General features: G+C 45.0%; 1 long non-coding RNA gene across 1 annotated transcript in view; it reads right to left on the bottom strand.

Moving 5' to 3' along the window:
* LOC133273308 (uncharacterized) overlaps nt 1-20,826 on the bottom strand; it is a 343,156-nt gene that overhangs the window by 139,319 nt on the left and 183,011 nt on the right. The gene's annotated exons all lie outside the window — the stretch shown is intronic.

Here is a 20,826-nt window from a genome sequence, read left to right as displayed (position 1 = left end):
CTCCTTCCCTTTGCAGACGTGTCTACATTGAAGTAGTTTCTGCAAAACACTGTTACTGTTGTGATGCAGCTGCAAGAGGGAGTTTAAACCAGCTGTGGGTGTTTTCACCTCCATATGTTCTGGACACTGCTTTATATCCAGCCGTGGTGGAAAAGAAATACGTGTAGAGAGTCAGAGGTTTAAATCATCAGCTGATATAAATGGGCATCATTCCATTGACCTCAGTGGAATGACCCTGGCCTGTGCCAGCTCAGGAGTCTCTGTGGTGGGGAGGGAAAGTGGAGGAAAGCAACTGTGAGGTGTATTCATTCATTTGATTTAGCTTGTGAAGTAATGGGCAAGCTTTCCTGAGCAGCTCGAGTCTGGAAAAGGACTCGAGTGTCCACAGGCTCAGGTTAGGAGTGTGGGCTCCCTTTGTGTGTGCCCCAGGACAGGCACGTGCCAGCGTGCTCTGTGCTTTGTGCTGGGCAGTAAGAAGTGCACAAGCCTGGCCCTTTACAAAATGCCTGCAGTCATGGGCCTTCAGAGGCAGGAGACTTCTGGAAGCTCTTCATCAGGGACTCTGGTGATAGGACAAAGGGCTATGGGTTCAAACTGAAACGGGGGAAGTTTAGGTTAGATATAAGGAAGAAGTTCTTTACTGAGGGTGCTGAGGCACTGGAACAGGTTGCCAAAAGAAGCTGTGGCTGCCCCATCCCTGGCAGTGTTCAAGGCCAGGTTGGATGGGGCTGGGAACAACCTGCTTTAGTGGAAGGTGTCCCTGCCTGTGGCTGGGGTTGGAACTGGATGATCTTAAGTTCCCTTCCAGCCCAAACCAGTCTATCATTCTAAATAAAATGGATTAGTCATGTTTTGGTAGAATAAATGTATGTGGAATGGTGCTTCTCTTTTAGATGATGCTTTAGTGGTTGGTACTCACTATTTTGCAAGTCCTATGGTATCAGGGCAGTATCTTCTTGTTCACACAACCTGTATGGGAACTGGTGTGCAAGAGATCTCTGTAGGTGCCTGTGATGTGAAGCCACATCTGATGCAGCCTTCTCCCCACAGGTGGACCTTGCAGGGGGTTCTGTGAGTCCCAGCCCCATGCCTGTGATTGCATGTGCCCAGGCTGGCACTATTCAGACACTTTGAGGTCTGGTGAAGGCTGTGTTTGCTCAGTGAATCTGGTTCATCACAGAATCACTTAGCAGTGACAGTAAACGAATCTATAGTTATGATTCCGTGGAAAATATACACTGGTCAGCAACCCACATAACTCTTACTTCTGTTTATGTGGGACAGTGATGTAGTTGTGAGTGTCCTGATCTCTAACATGAAATATCTACATATATTGGGGTTCCCCAGCACTCTTTGTTTAGTAATCTCAAGAGCACAGCTAATGTGAACTTTGGATTTTCCCCTTCTGAAGGGAGAGGTGCTGCCGTGCCCCATCTGCATGACAGGCTGGAGTGGAAATGGGAAATACTAGAGTCAAGGGGAGGTTCTCAACCCAGCCTATCACATCCATTGGCTTTGCTCAATTTTGGGGATAACTACTTGTGTTAATGGTAAAATTGGTTAGAATAATGAGACTGAAATAATTTGGATTATGCAAAGATATTGCTTTGCCCTCTGAATAGTTTGCATGTCTTCTGTCTGAACCAGAATCTCCTGCTGTGTTCTGCCCTTGAAGAGAAGGTGGGGGCAGCTATGGACACCAGGTCCTGCCACATCGGGAAACACAGCAGAGCCTGGCGCAGAAAGGGGAACAGGGACATCAGGCAGTGAAAGCTTCTCTTCAGCCAAGGTTTTCAAACAGAAAGAGTAGAGATTTTGGCCAGAATAGTCCCACCAAAACTGAAAGCCAGTGCAGCAGCTGCATCATAGAATCACAGAAGGGTTTGGGTTGGAAAGGACCTTAAGATCACTCAGTTCCAACCCACCTACCATGGGCAGGGGCACCTCACACTAGACCATGTCTCCCAAGACTCTGGGTAAAGCAACCAAAAGGAGCAAACCTGAATCTTAAGCAGACCTCCTTTATCAGAAATGCTAACTGTCCATGGCAATGAAACTAAACCAAACCCAAAAGTTTTTGAGTTTCCTTTTCCTCTTAGTAATTCCATTATCTGCGTTTCAGTAATTCTGCAGTAATTAGTGATAACTTTAGCACTCATTAAGCTAACTTTAATGTTGGGGGGAAAAAAATCACACAAAATCTAAAAGCAACTCAAAGCAAATTTGAAACAAGTAGGAGCATTCATACCATCATTTACAGATAACATCACAGATTTTAAACAAAATAAAAGCTTTCTAATGAATCCAGTTCTTCCTAAAGTTTGCCAGCCTTTCTTTCTCCCCTTCTACAGTGCTTATTTGTTCCCTGTGATATTAAATCTTACTGGAAGGTCACACCCCAGCCTTGTTTCAGATGGAGGGGTTTTACCACTTGGACAGCCTAAGGCACACCTTTCAGTCCCTGTAGATCCAGGGTTTAGAGTGACCAGAATTATGTATACCCACATGATGTTTTGCCCTCACAAAAGCCAATGAGAGACAGTGACCCACTGACAGACATGATTTGCCACTCAAATCATTGCAGAAAATACACTCATTTCCTGGTTCCTTCATTAAGGGTTAGTAAAGTAACCCCTGTGTTTGTCTTTGTGTTTGCCAGGTTGCCGAGTCCATCTCTAACTACTCCAAAATCAGACTCCACCAGCAGCGCAGAGCAGGAAGCTCACAGGGGAGGTGCACAGTGCCTGCTTCTCCCACTTACAAACAGCAGCATCTGTGCAGCAGTAATTAGGAGCTGTAGTGGAATGGGCCATGTTGCAAAAGTAGTTCAGCCACACTCGTGTGGCCCAGCATTTTCTTACAGGCATTACCCCTTTCAGTTAAACGGCATTCTCCATGTGTGTCAAGCCTAAGAAGTAAAGAAGGATGAGGGTACTAAAGGATGCAAAATGCCTGGAGCCTCCCAGAGCTAAGGTGATCAGATATTCATCAAATCATAGAATGGTTTGGGTTGGAAAGGACCTTAAGATCATCCAGTTCCAACCCCCTGTCATGGACAAGGATACCTCACACTAAACAGTGTTGCCCAAGACCCTGTCTAGTTGACCCTGCACGGTCCTTTCAGTCCCTTCTTTTTAGCTGTAAAAAGAAACATGGCTCTTTTTTTTAGTAGCTGCTTTCAGTAAATTCACCAACACCAGTAAGCCCAAGAAAGCCAGTTCTTTGAGTCACTGGTTCAGTGTGAAGTGTCCATCCCGTTTTGCCAAGGTATACAGTGACATATATTTACTCTAGGGGAGCCTACTCGTAGTAAAGAATTCCATAGCATCATTTTTCCCATGGCAAAACTAAGCAGATAACCAGCTGTTAACAGGGGAGGTGTGGGGAGGGAAGTAGCCCAGGGTGCTCAGAGTATGAAGATACGTGTTAGCACAGGGGAAATAGTCAGCTCTTTGCTACCTTGCTCTGTCAGTGCCAGATGCTGGCCCTAACCACTTCCAATTCTGACAGCCAGTTTCTGACCTTTCAATCTATGATCACTGTTTGTTCTTGCAAGAAAATTGCTCTCCTTTCTTGTCCAGAAATTGTAAGCAATTACTGTTGTTATTATGATTCCCTCTGCAATATTGGCTTCTAGGAACCAAGGAAAACCTCCCATCACTGCTGTGTACAATTACATCATCTCAACATCACAGCTGCCAACTCTTACTATTTGCTGGAGAGTCATTAGTTTTGCTTTAAAGAGGTGGAGTGACCTCATGAGCTTCTGAAGAAACCCCACAGCTGACTGCTTGCCATACCAACGTAATAAAATGGCCATATGGGACTTCGGTTGATTAATGCTTCAATACAGAAGCACCTGCGCTCATTGCGAGAGATCAGGTCCTCTGCATTAAACCAAACCCTAAATCTGAGCTTCTCTTCTGTGTCCTTTTAAAAGCGGCAGGCTGAGAATGGAAACGAGTAACTGTTGTTCACAGCTAATCTGGAATGTGTTGGGATTCATGAATAAAAACCCCCTGGCATCAGTTCAAGCTTCATTTTAAAGCTGAAACAAATTTAAGTGTAATTGAAAACAAAAGTGTGCATAGAAATTGGGAGCCTTATTCTTATTTACACTGCACACCCTTTACACCTCTCCAGCAATGTGAAAGGTCTTGGGGCATGGCTCAGTTATTTTTATATTCTCATGAAGGGCCTGTTTATTGAGTTGGAGCTTAGAAATATTCATACGAGTGGAGGGTTTGCCTTTCAGAGCAGTGGAAAGTCAGCACTGTATCAGGCACTGTGCTTTAACCTATTTGGGGTATCCAGTTGGAGAGTTGAGGGGAAAAATAGGGACTGGACAGTGGGTGGGTCAGAGGTTCAATAATGACATGTGAAGTACCTCATCTGTAGGTCATTTGTGTGAATCAAGGAGACTTTGGTTATTGGCTGGAAGCGATGTGGCCTTTGAAGTCTAGGTAAAAGCAAATGGTCTCTGGGCTGTCTCACTGGCCAGATGATCTCATCCCAACTGGCAGCATTTGACAGACCCACCCTTGTTTGACACTGTAGCTCTCACCGAGCAACCTAATGATGCTCCAAGATAATGAAGTATCCTCATGTCCTTATGGGAGAAGACTTGCAGGTCAAGGTACTCGGCATCCAGGGGAGGACAGCGCATGGAAAAGCTTTCATTGCTGGTGCCTTTCCTGTGCCCATTTTGAGGACAAGCAGACACAATCAGGCTCCTGGATGACTGAATGCTGCCTACTGAAAGCTCTAAATTGGCTTAACCTTTACTAGAGGAATGGTAGAAAATGGAGAGGCGAAATGAGAAAGCGAAGGAGTGGTCTGGGAGAAACACAGTCATCATGAAGCTAGCAGGAAAATAAGGGCTTGATTATGTAGCTCCAAGAGGGCCCTGCCAAACTGCAGAGCAACGGGAAGAACCTGAGCTGGTGGCAGTCAGTTCTTAGGGTGTTGACATCCTGTACAAGGGAGGTGCTTTCTGCACTGTGCCGAGCACGGTGAGTTTTCTTCTCCTGGCAGTGCCAATCCTGCTCACAGCTGGGGACTGTGGTTCTGCTGTGTTGCAGGTTCCCTCTGTATCTGCCATACGTTCCTTATTCCATGTTTTCCCAGTTGTCATGGTCTTTCTTAACACATGAACTCCAAGAGTTACAGGAGAATTTAACTTTCCAGTTTTAAATGGTGGTAGAGGAAACCTGGAAAACACAATACTTGTTAAAGCTCGCTCAGGATGAAATGAAAGACACAAAGTCAATGTTCTAAAAAGTTGGAGCACTATTTGAGGAACATGGGAGAAGAAAAGAATCATAGAAGAGTTAGGATTGGAAAGGACCTTAAGATCATCCAGTTCCAACCCCCTGCCATGGGCAGGGACACCTCACACTAGACCGTGTCACCCAAGGCTTTGTCTAACCCAGCCTTGAACACTGCAAGGAATGGAGCATTCACCACTTCTTTGGGCAGCCTGTTCCAGTGCCTCACCACCCTCACAGTAAAGAACTTCTTCCTTATATTTAACCTGAACTTCCCCTGTTTCAATCTGAACCCATCACCCCTTGTCCTATCACTACAGTCCCTGATGAAGATGGAGATGTTCAGATCATTGCCAACACAAAGTCCTCAACACCGTTATGCAACGTCTAACACAGCACAGCCTTGCTCAAGTGTGTTTTCAGGCAACCTCTGCTGTACCAATATTTGAATCCATGCTGTGCAGAGGAAGTCAAATGCAAGAACAAGTTCAAACCTTCTGGCCAAGCCAAGAATGTTCTCGAGTTCTCCCTCTCCCCAGAAGAGCCAAACCACTAGCAAATCACAGCTTCAGAAATGTTTGACTAAAGCAACACTTGCATGAATCAACATTAAAAATAGACCTCAAGAATTGGACCTAAAAAAAATAAAATAATCCCGCTGCCCTGAATTTCCTGTCACTCTTGGATATTGGATTAAATTTTGATATGAAATGTATTTTCCTGAACTGGAATTTGTCCTTAAATTACTTCTCAACAATGAACTCTTTCAAGGAAAAGAACTGCTTGCTTATCGCAAGAATTAATGCTGTGGTTTTTGTAAGTGACTTTCCGTAGCTTATCAAATCCTTTCGTTCCTCTTAGTTGGAGAGGAACTGAAACATTTCTATCAGTTAATTCTCTTCAATTTCATGATTTTAAATCAGGTAGTGTTCCACATTTTACCTCGCTAAAAGTGGCTACAAGCCACTATTCATTCTTGTTCTCCCTTTAGCCCAGTGAAACTCACTTTTCCCCTCGTTTTGCAGCTGCTTTGACGAAGGATCCCTGTTAACATCAGTAGATGCGCACATGTTCTCTTGCTCTGCAGGATCCTGCATGGTTATCCCGTGACTGTGCTTCCACTGACGTACTGCCACCTGTGGGGGAATCCCAGCTGTGATTCCCCTCTGCAGGGCGAGGGGAAAGGGAAGAGTTTGTGTCACTTGTTTGGTTCCAAGTCACTTCCAATGTCTGGTTTGTACCATTTCAAAGCTTATTTAGGAGTGTCACACTGGTTATCTGTGGCAGTGGTATTCCAACCCTTTGACCTTCAGGCTGATGCTGCATTAGCATTAATAAGCTAAGTTCAAGCTATAGATAGTGAAAAAGTAGTTTAGCAAACTCTACAGGTGAAGTTGAATCTTGTATCCTTGACTTCTGGCATGCCTTGAGGGCCTTGTCATTCTAAAAGGATATATTATAGGTGTTCCCAATAGTGCCTTGTGGAGGACAGCACTTGAATCTGGGAACTTGCAACAGAAAGCCAAGAAGCCAACAGCATCCTGGCCTATATCAGCACCAGTGCGGCAGCAGGGCCAGGGCAGGGATTGTCCCCCTATGCTTGGCACTGATGAGGCTGCACCTCGAATCCTGTGTTCAGCTCTGGGCTCCTCACTAGAAGAGACATTGAGGTGCTGGAGCGGGGCCAGAGAAGGGCAATGGAGCTGGTGCAGGGCCTGGAGCACAAGTGTGATGGGGAACGGCTGAGGGACCTGGGGGGTTCAGTCTGGAGAAGAGACTACCTGAAAAGAGGTTGTAGTTAGGTGTGGTTTGATCTCTTCTCCAAGGAACAAGGGATGGGACAAGAAGAAATAGTCTCAAGCTGCACCAGGGCAGGTTTAGATGGAACTGAGGAACAATTCCTTCCCCAGAGGGTGCTCAGGCATTGGAACAGGCTGCCCCGGGCAGGGCTGCAGTCACCGTCCCTGCAAGTGTTCACACACCATGGAGACGAGGCCTCAGTGCCATGGGTTAGTGGTGGCCTTGGCAGTGCTGGGGAGTGGTTGGACTTGATCAGCTTAAAGTTCTTTTCCAACCTGGTTGATTCTATGATTCTAAGAGCAGTAGCTAATTTCTGCAACAGTGGCAATGTAGGAAGACAAATAACTCCTGAAGACTTGATCCTAACCCAATGGAAATCAACAGGACTTTTAATCTCTTCTTTCATGAGTGTTAAATCCAGCCCCAGAGCTTAATGGTAGCAACCATTTGATCCCACAAGAGATCTGGGAGTGCAGTATAAGACATAGACCTCTTCTGCTTGGCACTCGTGGCACTGAAGATCAGCGCATGGTCCACAGCAGTGAACAAACTGGATTGCAAAGGCTCTTCCTATCGAGATTCAGTGAGGAGGATGAGGAAGGGATGAGTGTGAAATGGGCAGACCTTTGATAGATGGGCTTCAGGAACTAGATGTATGTACCCAAAGTTGGGTGTTTTCCAGAAAGGCAGTTGTTTCTACCACTGGGTAACAGCTGTAACTCATAGCAACTGCATCATCATTTATTGTTCACTATTTCTGGGACACTGACAAGTACAGGTGCATCGTCAGAGTTAATATATATGGTTCCACACAAAAACCTGTTCTTTGTGCTTTCATTCATGCAAAAACCATCTTGTTTTCCCTTAATGCTGTTGAAGTGTGTGCTTAAATAAGGTGTCATTTGTAAAGCTGACAGCAGATATCTACAACAAGTGTTTAAAAAGAAAAATGGGACTTCCTAATGTTTTTTAAAGGAGAACCCATTATGAGGGTACAGAGGATAATGCTCAGATTATTTTTCAAACAACAGATAACTTGCATAATCCCATGATGGACAGGATATGTTTCACAGTCCATCTGGAAGACAATGAACACTGTGATTCTACAGGCCTGAAATGCTGGGTATCGACTGCCAGAAAGAAAAGCTCTACACATATGGCATTGGGTGGAACAGCAGCCATGGCATGGCTCCCCCACAAAGAACCATGGTGTTTGTTAGTTTTATGCTTTCTGAAAACAGCTTGTACTCAATAACTATCAAGCAGACCTATGTGAGCATTTGGCATCAAGTGCCTGGCACTGTAGTGATATGGGTCATGCTATATTGAATTGCCACCAAGGCTGTATGTGTTGTGTGCAGCCAGGCACTTTATGTGGCTGTGCATCAGGGTAATGAATTTGCTCTTGCTAAAGTTGTTTGAGCTCTCCTAGAGGGATTTTCCTCGGAAGAGCCAGTCAGGCCAGGGAAATGCAGAAGCTGGAGTCATCAGAAGATGGCTCCACATGTTATGGAATGTTTTATTGTCCCTAAAAACCCATGTGCAGTGTTGTTCCTAGATCTCAATTTAACCAGTGGAAGTCTTGTATATCAATTTATCAAAGGCACTAAGAGTCTCAGTCCTAGTAAGTAAGTAAAAGTCTTTCCTCCTGTTGTCTTTATCACTGGTCACTTGATTTGTGGATCAAATTGCAAGCTGGTCTTCCCTGCTAGCCTGTCTATGCCTATGTGCATGAGACTTCTCTCTTTCTTTGCAAGGGATAAGATTAGTCTTGCTCTTTGACATGGTACTGTGTCATCTCCCAGGAAGTCGGGGGAAAAAAGAGTCTTGTACCTCTTGAATACATGTCTGTGAGTACCACTGCCCTTCCAGGTCTCTTCACTGAATGGTGGTTACAGATTTATTATGCTTTATCTGGTTGCCATCACCAAAGAGAAATCTGCTTCCACAGGGCAGCTGGGAATAACGCCTGGTCAGTAAGATCAATACTAGCCTTGGCTTGAACTGCCTGTGACAATCAGTGCCCCCCACACTACCCATTCCTGTGTGGTTAGCTCCTGGGAGCTCCATAGCTGAGGGCTGGCACCTCCTGGATGTTCAGCACTAGCTCCCATCACTGTGACATAAGGTGAGTAACTGTCCACACCTGCAACTGGCTTCCCAAAACATCTGCATCATATTAGAGGCAGGCTTGGCTGCTAATTTGGATGCTAGAGATTGAAGGTGTGACCCTTTCTGGGTTCCATTACAGGATGGGGTGTGTGATGGAGTCAGTACTGATATGTGTGAGTATCAAGCTTCATTTCAGGTATTTCTGGTCTCCTGTTGCTTATGCCACCAGTTGTCAAGTTCCAGCTCTAGTGTCAGCAAAGAGGAAGCATCTGCGCACAAGTTATGTCCCCACCTTGAAGAATTAGGAAACCTGGGACTTAGCTGAAGAGTTCATGAGCGAAGCAGGCAAACTGAGTGTCATGTTGGGGGGACTTTTTTCCATGTCTTGACTCATTCAACTCTTGGGGGTCTGTGATAACCAACAGAAGAGACAGTGCTAAAAAGAAACACTTTTCTACACTCAGCTGCCTTTATGTTCTTATTAGCATTGCCTGTTGTGGCATCAGTGCAGTAAGATCAGATTACCTGGTTTTACCAATTCCATACTTGTACTTACAGTGAAAAAAGGTAAATCTGAGGTGGATTAACTCCCCCCCTCCTCATTTCATTATCTTTAAGTATTTATGAGTGCTGCAGACCCATGATAGCTGAGCCATCATGATTGCAGCACTGTAGGATTCCTCTGAGCAGAAAGACATTGCTTCGTTTTGTAGCTGGAAAGTGAAGGCAGAGCAAGGTGCTCCATGACCTGGTCAGGAGTACACAGGATCCCTCAGACAGAATCACATTTGCATCTCCTGAGTCCCATTTCACTCATTGACTCAGATCTCTTGAGATCTCCTTCCTTTTCTACCCATCTGGGCAGCACCAGAAGGGCGTAGCACTCAAAAGCTGAGGAATCCAGGTAGCTGGTTAATGAATCTCAGTAACCATAAGTGGGAATGTATTTGCTTGAGGTGGGAGAAGCATGTTCCAAGAGGCTGAAACTGGCATGCTGATGAAAACAAGACGAGATTATTTTATAACTAGGAAGCTATTTAAATCTTTGCTTTAGTGGAGGAGTTTCAAAGGGTTTTCATGAAAGAGGAGGAAGCCTGGTTTCCTGCTTCTGTAATTTGGTTGTTCTTTATAGTTGATTAGAAGTTGAAGAGAGATCTGAGAAGCTCGTTGGAGCTTCCTCTTTTGTGGAGCTCCACAGTTGATTGTTTGCTTGTAGGACATCCATTTGCAGCTGTGTGCTCCGTCGTGTTGCTGGTGGAAAGCGGCTTTTGGCAGATTTAACTTTCTAAAACAAAAATCAGGTGGCACTTTGCAGGCTCGGAATTGTTCAAACTCTCTTTTATGATGGCACCTTTGATCTTGTGCCTTCCCTGCTCAGTCGGGTTGGGCTTTCAGTAGCTTCCTGTGCTTTATCTTCTCTCTGTTCCATGCAAAACCCTGCAGTGAGCTTAGCACTTCTGTCAACAGGGACAGACCTTACTGACAGCAAGAGTTAGACTGTGGGCTTTGGTTTTCATAGAATCATAGAATGGTTTAGGTTGGAAGGGACCTTAAACTTGCTTTGCAGTGTGGCTGCTCGCATCCAGGCTTAACTAACCCAGGTCCTGTCCACCAGAGGTAGTGATGGTGTGTCCTAAGATCCAATCTTCACCAGAAGCTAAAGTCCATGCTTTTTGGAAATACAAGGCTATCTCATGTTTGGCAAATGAATCTATCTCATTTCAACAAGTCAATAGGTGGGAAAAACCTTCCATAGGTACTTAAATGAAAAAATAGAGGGATTTTTACTGTTCAAGATTAGCAGGTAGATGATGTCTTTGATTGCAAGCCTGAGAATTAAAAACCATAAGCAGCTACCGGAGTCCCATATTAAACACTGAGCACTGTCAGTGCCTCAGATGCCATTGTACCCAAAGGGCATTAGCTCTGCCTCTAGAAAATGAAAAAAAACCCTCTCTTTTCCTCACTATTTGAATTGTTCTGTACAAATATATGCAAAATAGCTCTAGTTTGTGGATAAATCCAGTTTTATTCTTTTCAAGACCTAGAAAATGGGAATGACAAATGCTGCCTCCCAGGAGCTCCCATGCAAATGCCTTCCCATTTGACTTAGAGTGAGTTTCACATACAGAAAAGCAGCTGAGTGCACACAGCTCCTGTTAACTCAGAAAAGGTAGGAACCTTTAAAGCAGAATTAAAGGGAAGTGGCATTAAAAGACATTACGTACTCTTGTGACTGTAGGAAAACAAATGATCTTTCTAAATTGTTCTTCTAATTCAAATCCACTAAAGAAATGGAGTGGCTCTCGCTGGTATTTTCCTTTGAATCTAGTCCACTCAAACGAGGGCAGCTTTATTATGCAAGAGTGTCCTGGCTTTACAGATCACATATGCAAAAGCAGTCCTCCTGCTTTGCATCTTCTAAAGGGCTGAAACATCAGGTTGTCTGGTCCCAACTAGAAAGGGGAGTCCCACAGGAGCTGCTCGTCAGCTGGATGTCCTTGCTCTGCCAGTAGCGACTCGTCTTCCTTTGGGTTTTCTCCTGCAGTGTTCCCCAAGTGTCATCACGGGTGCAGTGATTTCCACAAAAGGAGAGTCATAAAAGCATGGAATAGTTTGGGTTGAAAGGGACTTTCAAAGCTCATCTGGTCCAACCGCCCTGCAATGAGCAGGGATATCTTCAACTAGATCAGATTGCCCAGAAACACGTCCAGCCTGACCTTGAATGTCTCCAGGGATGGGGTATCCACCACCTCTCTGAGAAATCCCAGGATCTAGAGCAGTGGCTTCCAACCTGCCACCCACACATCCTGGGGGAGAGGCTATTTGAAGCTGACAAAGCTCACAAGCCTCCCTCACAAGAAAACCTTCCTCCTTGGCTCACTACTGCCAGATGTTTCATCACTCGCTGTGTCTTGCTGCATCTGCCCTTCCTTGTGCATGTAGACTGTGGGCTCTTCAGGGCAGGGACTGTCTTCTGCTGCGTGCTTGTGCAGTGCTCTGGTCTTGCCTGGTTCCCTTAGGGCCTACCACAGTATAGATCAGTTTAGCTGTAACTGATGGGAATGATTCTTGGTGAGGATGCACAAACAACCAGAAGAATCCAGCTGGCTCCTTTATACACATGTGCCTTCTCCAGTACTAACAGCAGTAGAAATTAAGCAATTGAAACGGCAGATGCTTATAAAGACTTTGATTACCCACAGGAAGCACATCTTTTGAATAAATCAGTGTGGTAATTTCTTTTCAGACTAAAAGGGATATTGAAGTCAGGAACAAACTTGCAGTGGTTGGGAATATTCTGTGAATGGGTAAGTGGTGTTGTTTTTGGCAGGAGTTAATGAGAGACATCTTAGGATGGGAACTGCAGGATCACTGATAATACTCAGGCAGCATTCCTGCTTATTACTAGCAGGGATTTGGATCAGTGCTTTCTTCTCAAAAGGGGATTATTCCCAACACCAGAAGATTTGGGAATATGTCACTTCAGCATGTTTGTGTTTATCTTGGGAGTTAATATGTTTGATCATTGTACTCGAAATGGTAGCAAGTTGTTAGCAACATGTGGTTTAAAGGTTGAGTATGCTGCAAGTACTGCCTTTTTTAATGCAGGCTTTGAGATTCAGCTGTGGCTGGTACAAAAATGGGAAAGTACAAGTAGTAGATGACTAAGGCAGTAGATAACTTAAAATGGCTGTAGACTTCAGTGTGAAATAGTGCACTTGGCAAGTACACGTTGTACCTTAGAGATGTTTTCAGCCCCGCCAGAGCTTTGCCTGGCATTAGTTTCGAACTCCAACCATGTCGTTATGGTGGGGGATCTGATAGGCAAGAACAAGGTTTAGAAAAGCACCTTACTGCTCTTTTCTTAAGTGACTTAGAGGTGCAGGAATCTCAGCCTGATTGGCAAGATGCAGAGTCCTGCGCAAAGTAGAGCAGACAGTTCTTTTGAGAGGTGAATGAGATATTTACTTGAAGTGAAAATCTTTTGAGTCTGTTTTGATGTGCTGTTTTATGCGCTTTTATATGTATATTTTAAAGAAAACTTGGTTACCTCAGCTAGAAACACTAGAGTTGGTTTGGCAAGGACTGAGGAGGAGATGGGAGGGCATTTGCAGCTTGTATTTCATTTGTTTTGGGGACTGGTTGAAGGGTTGAGTGTTGCCTGAAGTATATCAAGAAAATTAATTTGGGCCAATATTGTGCATCTAGTTCTTCTGGTCAGGCCCTTTTCAAATGCCTGTACTCACCCATCAGTCAGGATCGAGCTCGGGTCATGGGCACTAGATGCGTATTAAAGAGACAACCCCCTTGCGCATAGTTACAACACACGCTACTGAAGCCATGAGTCCCCTCCATGCCCGTAGTGCTGATGGTACACTTTGGTTTCTGTCCTTGTTTTGGAGAGAGGAATCTGCTTGGTTGGGTTTGCGTGGCTCATTCTTGGTGAAGTGGAGGGGTTTGCATCTGCAGGAGTGCGCTGACAACCTGGTACCCGGAATACTTTGATGACCTTTTGCTTCCCTTTTGGCATGTGTATGCTTGCAGAGAATTCAGCTGGAAATGAAATGCATCTCGCTGCTGAGTGTCTGAGTTATTTAGTAAACATTTTTCCACATGTGCCCGAAGGCAAGCCTGAACAATACAGTGTGAAACAGTGCTTGCTTTGTTTCTTATTAAAACATATTAAGCCTAGCTCTGTTCTGGACCTGACCACTTTTCCGTTTTACTTGATTTAGAAAATCTTCCGAAGGCATCATGCCACATTATGCTCTGTTCTGGTTCTCTGGAGCGGCTGGAAAGATAGCTTTCCTCATTTGGAGTGATCAGGAACAGCAAGGATTTTCCATCCTGTAGCTATATGGAGTGCCAGAGGAGAGTGGGTATCTTCTTCCAGAGGTCAGCAAGCGGATCTGGGCAAGCCTGTGCTTTGCTATCCACTTCACTGGTGCCTGGAGTTCAGAGTCCCTGTTTGTGTGTCCCCAAAATGAGACATGCAAATCTACTGGTCCAGTCTGATGATATATCTTATGGAGCTTTCCCAGCTCAATCATCAGAGTGGTGGTGTACTGAAAACCCCACACTTTCCATTGCCATGCTTGGGAACTAAAATCTGTAGGTGCTCAGTGCCAGAGGTTTTAAGGTACCCTTGAATTTCCTACCACACCTACAGCACTTTCATATTCCACTGGCTATAAATCACATCTTCTCCCCAGTCCTGCAAAGACTGTCACCTTGCTACTCTTTTTATGTTGCTAACACCCCCCACATACACCAGTTACTGTTTCTGAAGTAGATGGCCTCACTGGTATGTGTTAAATTAAACTCCAGGCAATTGTTTTCCCTATTTGCATTTAGGTCTGAATTCTGCTGCTTGTGTTTTAGATGTAGAAGGAAGGCCCATGAGCTGGCCTGAAAGCTTGTCTGCTCCTTCAGATGATGCTACGTGGTCTAATAAGGGCAGTTCCTTCCACCTGCAAACCACATCTTGCCAGCCTAGATGAGAGGCAAGCTAGTAGACATTTCAGTAGTTGGAGGTGTAGAACGTATTGGTCCTGAATCTCATTTTAGCGTGATGCTTCTTGGGTAGTAGCTGTGGCTTTGGGAAGGTGTGGGAGGAATTGGGCACAAAAGGAGAAGGAAGCAGGCACTTGTCTGGCTGGAGATTTGTGTCTGTGTGCTGGAAATTTCACCTACTCTTAGCTCTTATTTGAATTGTGCAGGGATAAGATCATGTCACAGAGACAGACATGAGCCCAAGTGCTGCTGGCCAAATGGACATATTATAGTGGGCCTTTATCATACTACTTTTCTGCTTATCACATGGTTGTTACTGACTGGTATAGCATAACACTGAGTAAGGAAAAGAAGTGTAATGACATTGAATAAAGAGAAATAAGATGAATAACAAGAAAATGTAAGGTTAAAGACCAGCATATTTCTGTTTCGAAAAGCTGCCATAGTACCTGGCCTTAAGCTTCTTTCTTTAAGCTTCTTTAAACCTGGCTTCTATTTGGACTGATCCTCTGTGGTCTCCTCCCTTAAAGATGATAGATATATGACATTTGAAATGCAATACATTTAAGGAGTTTGGCTTAGATGAACACGAGAAGACAAAATCCAGCTCCCATGGAACATTGCAAAGGCATGTAGAAATGTCTTTGTGCATGGTTGGAATACTTCAATATTTTGAACAATCAGTTTCTTCAGGGGAAGAAAGGATCCTTTTCATGCAGAATGGGCACTTTTCAGAAGAATTGTGTTACGAAAAAAACCATTCTCCATCAAAACATCTGTGATTCATTTCCAGACCACTATTTGTAATGATAGCTAATTTGATTCATATTTTCGTCTTTCTCTTCACAAGTTGTATGTGAAAAGATGGTGATTTTCACATATGGCTTTACATTTCAGCCCGTGTTTGTCAAACAGTCTTTGCCTATAGATTATTAACTGCCAGACTGTTGAAAAGATTCAAGACCCAGCACTGAATTGGTATTGAGTTGCTGTGACATACAATGGAGGGTGGGATTCTGCTTGATCTACCCTTCCTGCTACTGAAGTCAGAACTGATATCTGGGAAGGGAGATGTGGCTGCCTTGGAGACAAAGGTATGGTTTCTGCCAGCATATACCAAAAGCTTGGAGCTGTTCAGAGAAGCAGTGAATAGCTGGGCCTGGTCTTCAAAAGAGCTCAACACCAAGCTGAATTCAGAAAAGCAGTGGTGAATTCTGCCCTTCCCAAAGAGAATACAGGGTGGTAAAGGATGGTTGGCATATTTGAAAGTCTGGGCATTTCATTGATGTATCAGCCAGGGAACTGGGTGCTTTAAGAATGTGTGGATGGCAGACCGCTTCAAAATCAGGCTTTTGGTGCTTGTTGCTAACTGTACTTGCAGGAGTAGGACTTTCAAAAGCATCTCTAGAACTCAGAGGCTCAAATTCAATTGAAAATTGATAGTCTGTGTTCCTAATTCCCTGAGGAATAGTGTATGTAAATGCACTTTGGAGAGGTAACTCTCTGTAAACATCTGGCCCTAAGATACCTCTGGAATTTGTACCCTAAATGGCTTGGGTTATAGGAATTGCCACTGACTTTTGGTGAGGGAGATGTAGGAGCTTAGAAAACAATATACACAGCTGCCAGAGCTCTTGAGTTATCTTGGGCATGCCCAGACCAACACATGCATAGCGAGAGTGGAAGACAGGACTTTCATATCCTGCCTTGCATTGCCAAAACAAGGTAGGTATCTATCTCTGGATGTGACTCTTCCCTCACCTTGCCATTAATCCTCTCTTAGAATTAAGGCTTAAGTCCTGTCTCGTATAAAAACCAATAAATCAAGACAAACCACAAGAGAAACAGAAGACATCTGATGCATGTTCCTTTCCCTAAATATTCTTCAAGTCAGGAAGAGCATGACAAGACCCTTCAGTGTGCCTTGCATCCAGCATTCATGCTCTCTCCTGAAAGTGGGAGAGTCCACATATAAGTCTTGCTCCAAGTTCAGCTGATGATGGAGTTTGAATGAGGTGTTCAAGGGAGAGCTGACTGGTACCACTAAGCCCTGTCACACTGGGGCAGCACTAAGCACAGGCTTATGTTGGATGGGGCTTGGAGCAGCCTGGTCTAGTGGAAGGTGTCCATGCCCCTGACAGGTTGGAACTGGATGAGCTTTAAGGTCCCTTCCAACCCAGACCAGTCTGGGATTGTGTGTGTTCCAGCCAGGCCCAGTGGCCACTCACCTCATTTCTGGCTCAGCCTAGGATTTGGGCAGGAGGTGGGCACTGAGCTGCTCCCTGTGGTTGACTTTCCCAATGAAAATGAGGTGTTGACAAAGTTGGGATCTGGGAATGCCAGTCTGACTGGTAGAATTAGGACTGGCTTCCAAAGGGCTTTTTTGCTCTTAACTTCCACTTCTAAGTCAGTCAAGAGCTTTTAAAAACATGAGCTTTAGCCCTTTTGAAAATCCCAGCCTTGTTCCCTACCCCCAGTAATTTGCACTGGTATCATATGAATAAAATTAGCCCAGTATGTTTCCTGGCATTGCTTGCTAACTCTGAAAGTCTGACTATCTAGTCCTTGCTGTGTCTGAATCCTCTTTTCCTTGTCTCCAAACCATCTAGGTTTCAGGGGCAAATGGGGTTTAATCCTCTGCAGACCTTTGGAGTCTTCTGTATTTTTACTGTCAGATCTGAGACATTTGGCTCACAGCCCAGGGGGAAGAAACAGAAATAAGGAGAAGAGGGGAAGAATCTGACCCAAGTGGGAAAACCAAAGAGAATGATGAGCATAGAGGCGAAGGGCAAGAAGTTGGCTGCTGTAGAGATGGAGGAGTAGTGACAATGTACAGACAGAGGATGTGATGGTGCAGAGTGAAGGTTGTCTTCCATCCTGGGAGCTGGTGGAGATAAAGGGAAAGGCAGAGTGCAGCCAGCTACAGGTTCTGGTGAGGTCTGGCATATCACTGCGAAGAAGTTGCTGGATAATGTGCTAGCATCTCCTTGTGCATTGCTGTGAGGATGACACAGGTCAGGCTGAAAAAGGAGGTAGGAATTAGTGAGGGGAACACAGTAAGAGAAAGGAATAGGCCAGTGCAGAAGAGAAAGGCTGTGCTGCTTAGGCTGAATGAGGAAAGAGGTAAAATAACAGAGAGGGGGGAGTCACAGCAGCAAGAAGTTCAAGTGGAATATGACTTCCTTAATTCTCCAGCCTTTCTGATATATAGGAAATACCACAGCCTTTGCAGAGAGAACTAATGAAATCACCAGTTGGTGTGGCTGGGCCTTTCCTTTCAATGGGAGCTGTAAGACAGAGACTTGAGAGATCTATTTTTTTTAATGTATCACTTATATTTTAAGGCCTTTTTTAGGGGACAGGGTAGACTTAAAGGGCCAGTTGTGGCCTTAAGGGAATAGACTGTAGCATATTTAGGGATGAGAAGAAAAGGAAAAGGCTTCCCTACCGCTTCTATGACCTGAATGTGGGGGAAAGATGAGGGTTGATGGATATTTCCATAGCAAACAAAAAAATGCAGGTGTGTTCTTCATTTGGATTTGCTAACCCGAGCTAGATAATTCAGATTAAACCAGATAAACCAAAGCAATTGGAGAGCCTTCACTGTTATTTTAGCCAGCCCCAATTAAAAGCACATATCTGTAGACCTGCCCTGTGGAAGGCAGCCATACCCATGTTCCTGCTGGCTCTGTACAGTCACTGTCGGAGGGTTCGGCTTTGGCTGTGCTGGCCCAGGAGCAGAGGGAACTGGAGATATTGCCCAGGATCAGACAGGGAGAGTTTGGCAGAGGCAGGGACTGAGCGGAGGCCTCTCGAACTGCAGCCCAGCGCGTGGGACTGGGTAAGCAGAACACTTAATATTGGGTTTCTGTTGAGCATACACACAGTTATGAGCACTGGATTTCTTTCCCAGGAGCATTCCCTGGTACTGATTTAAAATGTACCATTTCCACCAATATTCCTGCCAGAAAATGAATTTGTTAAACTATTTGTGGGAAACAAATAGGGAAAAGGGGGCTGGCACACAGCTGAGGCAATGTAATGGTAAGGATTCAAATGAATATTCTATCTCTTTTGCAATAGCACATTCCTGTCTCTAATTATGACTCTGGGTGAGCAGAAGACTCTGTAAAGTCACTCCTGGAAGGTGTACATACAGCAATCAGTGTGATAACAGCCTTGCAGATCGAAGTGGGTGGATGACTTGAGCAGTATGGTAATGACATGTGGAGCCTTCCCTATCTTGGAGGCGAATTCCTATCTAGCTCGGATCAATAGTAGGGTGAGTGTTATTGCTTGTGGAGAAGCTCTGTAATACACAGGCATCCAGAGGCTGTGATATGTCAGGAGATGCTGGCCACAGCCCTGCCAAGTCCAGGAGCAACCCAAGGCAGGAAGCAATTAGACTCAGTGGGCAGTAGCCTCCTGGTGAGATACTGGCATGGTGGTGACAAGAAGGTGACCACCCATTCAAACTCCAGGCTTCTCTCGGTGACTTTCATTTCAAGGCAGACACCCTTTAGGTGCCTGAAGCAAATACAAGATTTGGGGCTAAAATATGGAAGGATTTTGAGATGTAATGGCCTGTGATACACAGGATATCAGCTGCACCTGATGGTGATGCCTCTCTAGTATGGGCTGACATGCCGGCATCTATTGCAGTGGGGCTGTCTTGGTTCCAGTAGCCAGGCTCTGGCATGGTGCATGTGGGTGGGAAAACAGCTCCCACCATCTTTCTTCCCCCCTCTTGCCTCTTGCTCCTTTGCTACTTGTATAAATGGCCTTTTATTTTGTGGTAGGTGCCCATGGTTTTATCTTTCTCATGCCATTAATTTTGCCCAGAGAGATGGTAGATGCCTCAGTCCCTGGAGACATTCAGGGCCAGCCTGGATGTGGTTCTTGGCAACCTGATCTAGTTGAAGATGTCCCTGCTCATTGCAGGGGGGTTGAACCAGATGAGGTTTGAAGGTCCCTTCCAACCCAAACCATTCTATGACTCTATGGTTCTAAATCTCCTTCAGCCACTTCCCTCTCCTGCTATCCCCACGCCTTGCCTTTCCTTTCCTTTCCTTTCCTTTCCTTTCCTTTCCTTTCCTTTCCTTTCCTTTCCTTTCCTTTCCTTTCCTTTCCTTTCCTTTCCTTTCCTTTCCTTTCCTTTCCCTTTCCCTTTCCCTTTCCCTTTCCCTTTCCCTTTCCCTTTCCTTTCCTTCCTCCACATTTTATGCCAGTAGATGGTGGTATTCTGCAAGCTCTTTGAGTGCCACCATCGCTCCCTTGGTCACTAGCTGGCAGTCCAGCTCTGCGGTAGGAAGAGCCCTTAATAACGTGTAGGAGTTTGTGGCTGGGGGACTGTCACATTGATGACCTGCATGAGCAAGAAGCACAAGTTCAGCCAAGTTACTCTTTATTTGCCTTCTTGTTCGGCCTCGTAAGGAGCTGTCACATTGACAAAGGCCTAGGGAAATCAATTATTGGTTGTGATGTATGGGATTTGGGAGAACTCTGTGTTCTGTGAGGTTACTCAACCAGCTGGCAGAGGCTGATGTTGGTTTTGTATCCTCCTGTCAGACAAAATGAGGGTTGGGATGTCTATCTAAGCAAGATTATCAGTGGTGAAACAGGTCTCGGTCTGGATGCCTGCTGCAGGATAGTTGGATTATCAAAAGTCAGGGCCCTTTAAATTGTCTTGTGTCAGGTACCAAAGAATTGACATTCGTGGTACTTCAGCAAGTGAGTTCTTTCTCAGGAGCCTCACCCCTGCTTAAGGGCAGGATTTGCAGCAAGAGATTGGCTGAGGGCTTTCCTCTTATCATGGATAGCGTAAAGGGACTACACATGCTCTGCACCACATGTGTTGTGACCAGTGAGGAGCCTTGATCCAGTCTGATGGCACACTGCTCTGCAGGTAACAGTGCAGAAGGTCTTCTCTCCCACATCTTCGTTTCATCTGCTTTATGAACTCATGTGATGTCTGTATTCCTCTTTGGAAATTATTTGTATTCCAGGACCCTGGTGCTTGTTTGGGTGGATAGGAAGGCGGTATAGAACTTACAGAAATTGCATAGAAATTATGTGAAGCATTAAAGCAGTAGCATGAAAGTAGCTTGCAAAATTCCTTCTGAAGCAGCAC

Source organism: Pezoporus flaviventris, unplaced genomic scaffold (genome assembly GCF_033815535.1).
Source record: "Pezoporus flaviventris isolate CSIRO_AGI_PZ_B2104156 unplaced genomic scaffold, CSIRO_AGI_Pfla_v1 ptg000031l, whole genome shotgun sequence".
Classification (NCBI taxonomy): domain Eukaryota; kingdom Metazoa; phylum Chordata; class Aves; order Psittaciformes; family Psittacidae; genus Pezoporus; species Pezoporus flaviventris.
Note: the sequence above shows the minus strand (reverse complement) of the source record. Positions and strands in the feature narration are given on the sequence as shown.